Genomic DNA, 12,209 nt, shown 5'->3' with positions numbered 1-12,209 from the left:
GAGAGAGAGAGAGAGAGAGAGAGAGAGAGAGAGAGAGAGAGAAATCTCTTCCTCTTCTTAAAAAGCCATCAATTCTAATGAATTAGGACCTTATTGCTATGACCTCATTTAACTTTTATTAGGTCCTAAAAGCTCTGTCTCCAAATACAGTTACATTGGGGGTTGGGACTTCAACATATAAATTTTTTTGGGGGAGGGGCACAATTTAGGCCATACCGGGGAGTACATTTTTATTAGTCAGAATAGTCTCAGCACTGCTGTGTTAACAAATATGTCCTGAAACCTCAGTGAACTAGCACAGTAAAACTTTATTTCTCTATCAGACTACAGAGAGATCTAGGCTACTCCAGTCCTGTGATTCATACATTTCAAACATGATTTTCAGGGACACCTCAGCAAGGAAGAGAGTGTAGAATTAGAAAACCAAATATTAAATATTTTCTTTATAACCATAAAATTATAAAACTGGAGGGGGACATATAATCAAGTCCAATCCTCTTATTTATATTTTACAGGTGAGTAAAATGAGCATAAAGAGGAGAGGTGAGTCACCTAAAGGCACAGAACAAGATGGTGACTGAGTAGAAGTTGAATCCAGCTGTCCTAGCTTAGCATGAGTTAACCAGTGACATGGCTTTCCAGTGAATTTTACAAATATTTCTTATATCAAAGGCTTTAAGTCAGTCTCATCTGGTTGATTTATTAAGTCCTGGAAATCAGAAAAACAAGGTAAATACACTTTTAGTCTAATTATAGCCTAAAAAAAGGAAAATTTACACTCAAGGAATTTAATTGATTTACAAGTTTATTTATCCTTGACATAGGTCTTGGTGATGATTTTTTGGGTCTGACACCAAAGGCAAAAATAAACAAATAGGATTGCATCAAACTAAAAGGTTTCTGCACAGAAAAGGAAGCCATCAACAAAATGAAAAGGCAGCCTACTGAATGGGAGGAAATACTTGCAAATCATGGGTTAATATCCAAAATATATAAGGAACTCATATAACTCAAAAGCAAACAAAAACCAAAAATCTGATTAAAAGTGGTCAGAAGATCTGAAGGGATATTTTTCCAAGGAAGAATTACAGATGGCCAACAGGTACATGAAAAGATGCTCAGCATCATTAATCATCAGGGAAATGCAAATCAAAACTACAATACAATATCACCTCACATTTGTCAGAAAGACTATTATCAACAAGACAAGAAATAACAAGTGCTGACGAAGATGTGGTGAAAAGGGAACCATTGTGCACTGTTGGTAGGAACATTGTAAATATAAATTGGTGCAGCCACTATGGAAAACGGTATGGAGGTTCTGCAAAAAATTAAAAATAGAACTAACATATGATCCAGCAATTCCACTTTTGGGTATTTACTTGAAGAAAATGAAAACACTAACTTGAAAATATATATGGACCCTCATAATCATTGCAGCATTATTTACAATATCCAAGATATGGAAACAATGGATGAATAGATAAATTGTGGTATATATATAGAATGGAATATTATTCAGCCATAAAAAGAATAAAATCTCGCCACTTGAGACAAGATGAATGGACTTCAAGGGCAGTTTTGCTAAGTGAAATGAATCAGACAGAGAAAGAGAAATGCTGTATTATTTCTTTTATATGTGGAATCTGAAGGGAAAAAAAAAAGTCATAGATACAGAGGAGAGATTAGCAGTTGCCCCAGAAGTGGTGGGGTTGGGGGGTGGGAGAAATGGGTGAACTGCTTTTTCTTTTCAGTTTTAATAAATTAAATAACATCTAATAATTATTTGTCCCCAAATTTCCATAAATTTAATAATTTAGTTGGATCATATAAACAAAAACTTGCACTGATATATTATTCTGTCTGGAAAAAAAGTTGTGGATCTTATTTTTTCAGTAGTCTTTGTTTTCTAATTCCCAGTTTCAGAATATATTTGACCACAGTTTGCTTTCTATCCTCTGTGTCTACAATATGCTTTGTAAGTAGAAACCTGACCCTGATAGAGCTTTCTGAAAATTTATAATGTACCATAATGGCAAAAATTCATTTCTAAGAAAAATTCTTCTAATAAATGGAACTCAAGGTAATTCAGTTACTTACAAAATATGTTCATTATTCTAGTGTGTATGGTATATTGAATTTTTTTTACATAGCAAAGGAAATGAAAATCAAACCCACCATATATTCTCTTCTCGATTCTGTATCTATTCAGCCATTCTTAATTGTGTTCCCCTGTGTTGCCATTTTAATTATTAAAGAAATAAATCTAAGACTCAGGCATTAGACATAAATATAAAACCCTATTTCAAAGACTTCTTGTTAATATAAAACTATTTAGATTTTTACTCTATTGCTATCTTTAGAGTAGCAAGAAAGGAAACTCTTGTCTTTTTGAATGACAGACATTGTGAATATTTTATAAACTGAGCATGGGTTATCACTATGCAGAGAGTGGAGCCATTTCTTCAGCATGACCTTGGAGCAGGAAGATCAAATGGACCTCAGTTCAGTTCAACTCCAGTGTTTCCAATGTTAGTTAGCTGTGTGACTGTGTTAGTCTACTAGTGTTGCCATAACAAAATAGCATAAACTTGGCTTAAACTACAGAAATTTATTTCTCACAGTTCTAGAGGCTGGAAGAGCAAGATCAAAGTTCTGAGCAGGGTTGGTTTCTCCTGAGGCCTTTCTTCTTGACTTGCTGTCTTCACACGGCATTTTACACAGATGCATATCTCTGGTGCCTTCTTCTCATAAGGACACTGGTCCTATTAGATTAGACCCCTACCCTGTGACCTCATTAAATGTTCATTGTCTCCTTTAAAGCCCTATCTCCAAATACAGTCAACATATGAGTTTGGAGGTGACACAGTCCAGTTCATAGCAATGACCCTAGGCAAATAATCTACCTGTGAGCCTCTTTTTCCTGCTGTAGAGCTATTGCTTTGTAGAGCTATTCCGATCATTAAATTACATACTATGTATCCAGTTACCAACACAGTATCCATGCTTAGTAAATACTATACATATGATGACTGCTATTCTAATTGTAAATTTGCCACACCCAACCCTGACTTTCCATCTCCCATTGGTTGTTGCATAGGTATCAAGGAAGCAAAAGACAATAAAAAAAAAAGGCAATAAAGATATGGTTTTGTTTTATTAAAGATGTATAACTAATGGCATTTGATTTAAGACATAGTTGTATTTATGATAAAAGAGAGATGAAATATAAGTGTACAGATGAGATTTATACTGACTGGAGATTTAATAGGTCATGAGGCTATAGCATTTGAACTAAAAATTAAAGGATGGATATTATTTTGATATACAGACATATGGGAAATGGGGTATATATGGGGAGAATGGAAGGGTATTCTAGAAACAGCTTTTTCAAAGAAATGAATGTAAATAAAGGCAGTATGTATTGGGAATAGGGCAGATCCAGGTATTGTGGGCATGAAACTTACAGAATTTATGGCCATCTTTAGGAAAAAGAATACACATTTGAGAATAAAAATTAGATGCAAAAATGAATATTCATTAAAAATAAAAGGTAAAATCCCACCAAATTACTGGAAGCTTATAGATTCATGACTTTTTCCTTTTAGGTGATTTATCAGAAATGCTTGCAAAAAAAATGCCTCCTGAGTGCAACCTGACTTCCAGGTCCTCTCTTGAACTCTCTACAACTCCCAGCAACTTCTGACATTTAAAAGGCTTGTGCATGTAAGGGGCCCTGGCACATCAAGTTCATTAGTCTCAAGGTAAATCTAAGTGTGGTTAGGAATCGTAAGGCTATATGTGTAGAAGAGCAGGGGTCAAAGGCAGGAGGGGTGGGGAGAGGGGGGCTATGTAAGATAAAATTGAAATGGGGAAAAATGAGGGTAATCATGGGATGCCTTAAAAGCTATGAAAGAGCTTTTGGCTTTATTCATTGAAAGAGCCTACAGGGAGTTTGGAGAAATAATTCTTATACTTCAGGACTTATTTTCTTATAATAGAAAGCTCACAGAAAATGATATGCAGATACATCACTTTTCCTGGAGTTAGAGTGGAATATGTATTCATATAGGAATTGATTTGACCTCTACTCTAATCTAATGTGTGCTATATGTAGTAAGATGACTTATGATAGGGTTTCAAAGTCTACTTTCAGTGATAAAAAAATATGTTTTTCATTTTCACGCCCTTAAAAGTCCAAAGGTACTCAGCAAACAATTTTGATGGAATTTTCATTATTTCCTTATTTTCTTTAAAAGTGATTTTATTTTAATGACATTTTAAGAAAAATAATGGAATAAGCAAGAGAATTTCATGATGTGCTACTTTGATGGTGACAATTGTTTTCATTATTAAGTTTCCATACATAAGAACAGCTAAACAGAGTAAAGAAAGATGACAAATTAGCAGGATATTTTTTCTTAATTAGGAATAAGAATACAATTGCATATTTGGGGAAAGTAAAAAGTTAAAGCTAAAGCTAAGCAAGCTTAATTTTGTCTCTTTCCTCTCCTGTTGGATTCCCCACTTGCCTATAGGGGCAAAGGTTATAAGCCCCTATGGGATGACACTTAAAATGCTTATGTACCTTGGCAATTATTTTTCATGGTGAGTCATTAGAGGGAAACTTTATCATAGTAGAGTCGGTTTCTGCCAGGTGAGGATTAGACATGGCTGCTCTGTGTTCACATTCTCTGTAGAGTTAGGATTCTTTTATACAAGGGGAGGGGGTGTAGTGTTTTGACAAGTATAGTGAGTTGGTGTCTTGTTTCCACAATGAGCATCTATTTTGCACCAAATTGTTGGGTAGCAAATGTGCATCCTATTTTTCCCCAGCCTACCTCAGGTCCCCTCAGGCATCACAGCTTGCTCTCATGCTCACATAGGTCTCCACTCCTCCCCTGTGAGCTGTCCTTAGAACCTGATGTGTTTGCTTTGCTTCTTAGAATGTTGTCTTCAGACCTCTTGAATCTGAGTGACCAGAAGAATTTGTTCAAATGCAGACTCTCTGGGCCCTGATTCCAGAATGGGGTCTAGGAATCTGTACTTTTCACAACCTCCTCAGAGGTTTTTTTAATGAGCCTCAACTTTGAAAGGCTCTGTTCATGACTCAAATGCAAAGCTGAAAGTCCAAAGACTCAAATCCTATCTCACCAATATTCAGCAATGGTGTACATTGCTTTGAGTTGGTATGCCTCATTTTTCTTATTGGAGATAGGCTTATAAACGAGCACTGTGAATTTTCTAACACTAATGATCTATATGCTAAGTTAGGCTGTGGAACACTCTCCTTTAGCCCTCCTCCATTTCCCTTTCTACACCACTCCCTAATCCAGTGGTTCTCAGTGTGTAACCTGAGAACAGCACCATCAGTATCACCTGGGAACTTATTAGAAATGCGTGTTTTTAGACCCCACTCAAGTCCTTCTGAGCTTGGAACTCTGGGACTGTGGCACACCCTCCAGATGATTTTGATACATGCTAAAGTTGAAGAACCACTGATCTAGTCAGTTCCTTTCTTTCCATCTCAGTGCCTACTGTTAGGAAAAAATGGAATCTGTCAAATTAATCCACATTGAGTTTTAAGGATATTTGTATTTCAGTAGAAAATCCTGGTGAGAGAGTGTTCAACCCACAGAAATAAAGTACTAATAGGAGAATTTATGTTATTATGGCTCCTAGAAGGAAAGTATATTTTGATGAGAGGTTGCTTGAGGGTGCCAGTGAGCAATTGTATGCTCTATACTTAATGTACACCTGAAGGTATCCTGTTTCCAGTACCTATTTCTGTGTAGATACATCAGAACATACCTATACTATATCACCCTTCCTTGTTCTCTTCTCGATAGGGAAACAATTAATGGATAAACTAATCCATGATGATGTACAATTATTTTACTGACCCTAAGTAGCTTCTGATTTCACAGCAGTCTTCTGGAGAAGATCTCTTAATCCCATGTGTTGGAAAAATCTAGATAACATGGTAGATTGATGAGATAGAAAGAGAGATTCCATTAAGTTTGCTCTATCTCCTCATGACTCTGATCTTTTTTTTTTTTTCCTTCAAAGCAGAGTTTAGAATTGTTTCTGGAATATTTACCTTTAAACAGCAAGTAAAAAGAAATTTGATTGCTGTATAACCTTATTTGAAGGGCAGTTAAGAAGTACTAAATTTACTCTGAAATTTATAGGAATGCATATTTCTGCTCAGTATAAGGAAAACTTTTCTAGGAACTAAAGCTGTTCATCTGTAAAACTCAATCGTGGGTATTAAGAGCACATTCTTTGAAAGCAAAAGGAACTGAATTCATATTAGTTCTTTGACCTTGAACGAATTAGTAAGTGTTCTGAACCTCAGTTGTCTAAAAACATGATAATGTCTTCTTCATAGGGTTATTATGAAGATTAAGTGAGATAATTGTGAAGTACTTAGCACAATGACCACACAATGAACACTTAGAAATGGTAGCTCTTATTTTTGTAGTGTCAAGAAGCTGAATCACTACCTTGCAGAGACGCTATAGAAGGTGGGATGAAAAAACTGCTAATGTCTATTTCAAATCTATGAATCTTACACCCTAGAAAACTATACATTCTGTAACTCCTCCATTTTGATGAAAAACATATTTGGGAAATAATTAAATAGGAAAAAAAAACCCTTCCTCAGTGAAATTTTAAGATGCATTTTAGCTGGCTGATTTTTGCAGGGATTCATAAAACAATCCTAAATTCTCCTCAGTAATAATTTTTTTCCCATCATGAGACACTTCCATTCTTAAAGCACACTTTCTTTGAAGATATATGCATCTCTTACAGCAAAATTCAGACATGGGTGTGCATTCACTCTCACACACATCTATCTAGGTCACTTATGAATCTCGTGAAGCTCATGGAACACAGTCTGGTTTGGCCTCACGTGCTAACTGGTCTCTGGAAGAGAGTGGTCTTTTTCTAGACTGTTTCAATGTAGTTTTCAGGGACATAGCTTTCTGCTTCCCGTGGGTTAGATGATAGATAAAAGTTTTTTTGATCTGGCAAGTTATTTCCTGCCATTATTCAAAGAATTTGACATTGGAGGGTTTTCCTTTGTAATTCCTTGACTGAGTTTGAAAAACATCCAGCAAGAATCAGCAATGTTCTAAAAACTTTTAAAGAAGAGATTTTCTCTGGTGTCCTTGGAAAATGTGATTTTAAGTGAACAATGAATGGCTAAAAGTATTTTCAAAAAGTGGGAAAAACACTTTCCTTTTACCTCATAAACAGAGGCTATATTTTCCAAATGAAAACAAGTCTGACACTTTAATCAAATTTTAAATTATTTCATTGCCTTTGTTTAGAAATTTCATATCTCGCTCTTCGTTCTGCGGGCTTTTTGGCAAAACTGGTGAAATAATAAAACTAGAAATGCAACTTCAAAAAGTGAACACTTTTATTTATCACTTGTGACAGTCTTTCTTGACTTCATTCCCAGCCAAATAGATGCACTATTTTTTTATTTTTTATTTTGTTTTTAGATGTTGGGGGTAGGAGTTTAGTAATTTATTTATTTATTTTTGCTGTGTTGGGTCTTCGTTTCTGTGCGAGGGCTTTCTCTAGTTGTGGCAAGCGGGGGCCACTCTTCATCGCGGTGCGCGGGCCTCTCACTGTCGCGGCCACTCTTGTTGCGGAGCACAGGCTCCAGACGCGCAGGCTCAGTAGTTGTGGCTCACGGGCCTAGTTGCTCCGCGGCATGTGGGATCCTCCCAGACCAGGGCTCGAACCCGTGTCCCCTGCATTAGCAGGCAGATTCTCAACCACTGCGCCACCAGGGAAGCCCCTAGATGCACTATTAATAATGTATTTATTTCACTATTGACTGCATTTGCTTTCACACTTGGTAAGGGCCACTTGGGGACCTAGAATGCCGATAGAGTGGATTCCAGTTGGAGATTTATGGAGTCAGTGATCTGGGGTCCACAGCAACAGTCTAACAAATGACTCAGACAGAGGCCCTGAACATTCAGTCAATGTCAGTGACTTTGGAGGCAATAAATTTATGAGAATCGATGATCTTAACTCAGACTGGGGCCTTTGGTTTGGACTCTGCACTGCTTTGCTTCTCATTGACACACTTTGGTAAGGAAAATAGAACTGCTGCATGTTCTATGTAATTATGTACCAGTACTATGAAATTCTTACTACACTTACATTTACATGAAATTCCAAGGGCAATGTGGAGTCAGGGGGAAAAAATAACTCAAAATCAGAAATCCTGGGCAAAAATCCCTACTTATTAGCTGTATGGTTATAGACAATCTTCTAAGATTAGTCATTATAATTTATACTGGTCTTACTTTATATCAGTAACTATATAAAGTTTTATATACAACATTTTTATGAAATAGGTACTTTCATCATCCCAATTTTATAGAAAAGGGAACCAAAGCATGTAGAACTTAAGTAACTTGTCCAAAGTCATATAACTTGTCTGTGTGGGGGGTTGGAGCAGAGAGGTGACTGAAATCTAAGTCAGGGAATCTAGCTTCAGGGTCAGTGTTCTTAACAATTACACATACTGCCTTAGTTTTCTTATTTATAGATTACACAAATAAAATAATAACATCTTTGATACCAACAGCTTAAGATTTTGGTTGGTCCTAAACATAATGATGTGATTAAGTGTTCACATTATTAAATAGTAAACATAAAATAAAATTACATAGAACTGTATGAAAAATAAGGAATAGGGGCTTCCCTGGTGGTGCAGTGGTTGGGAGTCCGCCTGCCGATGCAGGGGACACGGGTTCATGTCCCGGTCCGGGAAGATCCCACATGCCGCAGAGTGGCTGGGCCCGTAAGCCATGGCCGCTGAGCCTGCGCGTCCGGAGCCTGTGCTCCGCAGCAGGAGAGGCCACAACAGTGAGAGGCCCGCGTACCACAAAAAAAAAAAAAAAAAAAAGGAATAAACTACTGTTTATTATTATTATTTCAGTAGGTGTTCCAATGTAATTGTTCCAGCATCTCTGTAAGTTAAGATTTATAGCATTAATCCTTTTTTGCAGGTGAGGGAGGTAAAATTCAGAGAGGTAAAGTGATTTGCCAAATTTCCCATAGTTAGGGAGTGGTAGAGCTGAGTTTCAACTCTAAAATCCAATTTATTTTGATTCTATCATACTGACCTTAATAATCATAAAAAATATTTTTACCTTTTAGAAGTTAACACTTTTATTCATTAGAAGTACATATGGTTCTGAAAAAACATAGCACACTTTTAAAGCATACTGATATAGATTGTTAGGGGAAATAAAAATATCATATTTTTTTCCCTCTGTAAATACTAAAATTTCTTCAGGAATAATAGAGTAATTATTTATTTTAGACATTATAAAATATATATTTTTAATTCAAGCAAAAGCTCAAATTGATCTTTTTGGCAATCACTGAAAAAAATATGATGTATACATGAAATGTTCTCTCCATAAAGCAAGCAATTGGTTTCTGCAATTGTAAATATTGGTTGGATAACAAAACCTTTATGGGCTACATTAAGTCATCTTGAAAGAGTTTTACATTGTCATTGCCCCTTGGACAAAAGAGTGCTCTCCTGGTAATTGTAGATATGTGTGGAGGTAAAGACTCTACTATAGGCAGAGAGGAGAAAATCCAGACCTGCTACAGAATCCAAATCGAATTTAGAGACTAAAAGTAAATGAAGTCTGGTTCTTCACGGGGCCCTAGTTTCAAACCACGTTGAAAGGGTCAGAGGTAATGGATATTTGACATGCATATATACTGCAGCAATTATATTTTCATAAGATCAATTGGAGTCATATGGGTAGTTTAACACAGCATGTCTCCTTTACACCATCAAATAACCACTTGGCTTAAAAGTCCTCAAATCAAGTCTTAAATCAGGACTATTTAAAAATTACAGATACCTAGAAGTGAAGGCCCTGAGAATCTGCCCTATTTTATTTTGTCAGATTAATTATAACAAACTGGGACTTGGACTGAATTAGAGATAAATAGGATAAGACCAGATATGGTAGACAAACCCAGCATTTCAGCCATGTAACTTATAAGGAGGAAGCAATTGCCAGCAATTCAGTCCAGGGACATCCGGGTAGAGTATATTAAAGTGGGTTTAAAATGACTTAGAATGAAGACCTAAAAATAACCCAGGATTTGCTATTCCTCTCTGTATGGTTCCTGAAAGAAAAGTATGCCCAGAAAAAGAAAAATTACCATTTTACAGTGGATGGACTTTTACCTTGAATCCTCTGTAACGTTCTCATTGGCTAGACTGAGACAATGAAGATGATTCCTAAACTAGGCAAGTCCAGATGGGACAAAACCAAAACAGGCTAAAAGATCTGTTCCATTTACACCCTCCACAAATCCCAAACCCAATTTCAAACTCCAGTTCTAAATAAGGCCAACTCATATGTGCCCAGATAAAGAGCATGAAGAAAAAATGTTTGCTCTAATGAAGATGGTACCCTGCCTTAGACCTTTTTCAAGTATCTTCTGAAAGATCTCCCTTAACTATGTGGGAGAAGAGAGCATTTGAAGAAAGACATAAACAGAAAACCAAGCTCACAGATACAGAGAACAGATTGGTGGTTGTCAGGGGTAGGCACAATGGGTGATAGGGTTCAAAAAGCACCAACTTCCAGTTATAAAATAAATAAGTCATGGGGATGTAATGTAAAGCATGGCAACTATAGTTAACAATACTGTGTTGCATATTTGAAAGTCCCTAAGACAGTAAATCTTAAAAGTTCTTAACACAAGAAAAAAAAGTTCTATAAGTATGTATGGTGATGAATATTAACTAGAGTTATTGCGGTGATCATTTTGCAGTATATCCAACTAACAAATTATTATGCTATACACCTAAAACTAATATAATGTTATATGTGAATTATACCTCAGTTAAAAAATAATAAAGAAAAACACCACTCTGACCTACAGTGCTTTTGAAATATCTTCCCTTTGAACTGTAGCCCATTATAATATCTTAAACCTGAAAAGCTTAGATTTAAAACTCTCCTCCCAAAGGATGAAGTTGGGGCTGCATGGTAAAAGCAGGGAGCAGATGAGAACCTTGAACTTCCCCTAAATAACACCATATCCCTGATTTTTTCGTGTACCTTTTATTAACCCCAGAGAATTAAGAGAAAATCCCATAGTCAGCCAAGAGTGTGAGAATCCCCTTTGGGGGAGGTGATCACAGATGATCACAGAAGCCCTGTCCACAACTTCTCCAATCCTTGCCACTGTAACTCTTTCTTAGGTCAATGAATTGGGAACTTTATACCCTTTTATTTTGCCTCTAGTAGTTTCTGTTTTAAATAGTTCAGGAAAGTGCACTGTTTATTTGAAGTTCATCTTAAGCATAACACAAAAAAGCCTTCTGAATTTCACTTTGAAATTTTCTGTTATTCAATTAGGCTGCAAAACAAGATTTTCCAGTATGTTTCAGGTAACATCATAACTTGAAAATGCCATCATGCCAAATATAGCAGCAGTGTGCTAATGCTCTCCAACAGGTGACAATAGACAACCTTCTGCAGATAGTTTCCTGTTCCCACAGAAAAGTTAAAAGTCCTCAATCTGAAACTTATCCCTTAATGTTTCCCTCAGAAAATTTGAACTCAGAAAAGTGCCCTTCCTCCCTGATTTTTTATTCTATCTTGTACCAGCCAGATGGGTTTTATCTGCAGCAGCAGCTTGGATCATCTGTTACTGAAACAGGTGTAGCTCCTTCTGCACTTCCAAAGCTGTGCTCCGCCTCCAAATTGTTTATGCAGCCAGCATTTGCAAAGATCCATATGGTCAATAAAGCCACTAAAATATCCAAATACCAATACTACATCAGTGCGATTTAGAAATCACAAGCATTGCCAAGCCATTATAGCAGTTTAAACTCAAGGCACCAATTTCAGTCTGCAATATTATTTTTCAATTAGAAGTAATGTTCCCAGAACCCTAAGATTAGATCTATATTGATTTGCTAGGCACAATCCATAGCAAAGAACTAGCATTTCGGGTAAAAGGAAGTAGAAAGGAAAGGCAAACAAAATTATCGAGAAGAAAGCTAGGTTTCTTGGTTTTGTTTTCTGGTTTGTATTAATAGATACCAGTGGTCAGCAACCCACAATCTGTAAACTTAAATTTCAATCACTTATGATGATATGCTTACCACTTCCTGGAGGAAACAACCTCTA

Source organism: Monodon monoceros, unplaced genomic scaffold (genome assembly GCF_005190385.1).
Source record: "Monodon monoceros isolate NGI ecotype Baffin Bay Population unplaced genomic scaffold, NGI_Narwhal_1 Super_Scaffold_15, whole genome shotgun sequence".
Lineage (NCBI taxonomy): Eukaryota > Metazoa > Chordata > Mammalia > Artiodactyla > Monodontidae > Monodon > Monodon monoceros.
This window is presented reverse-complemented; position numbering follows the sequence as displayed.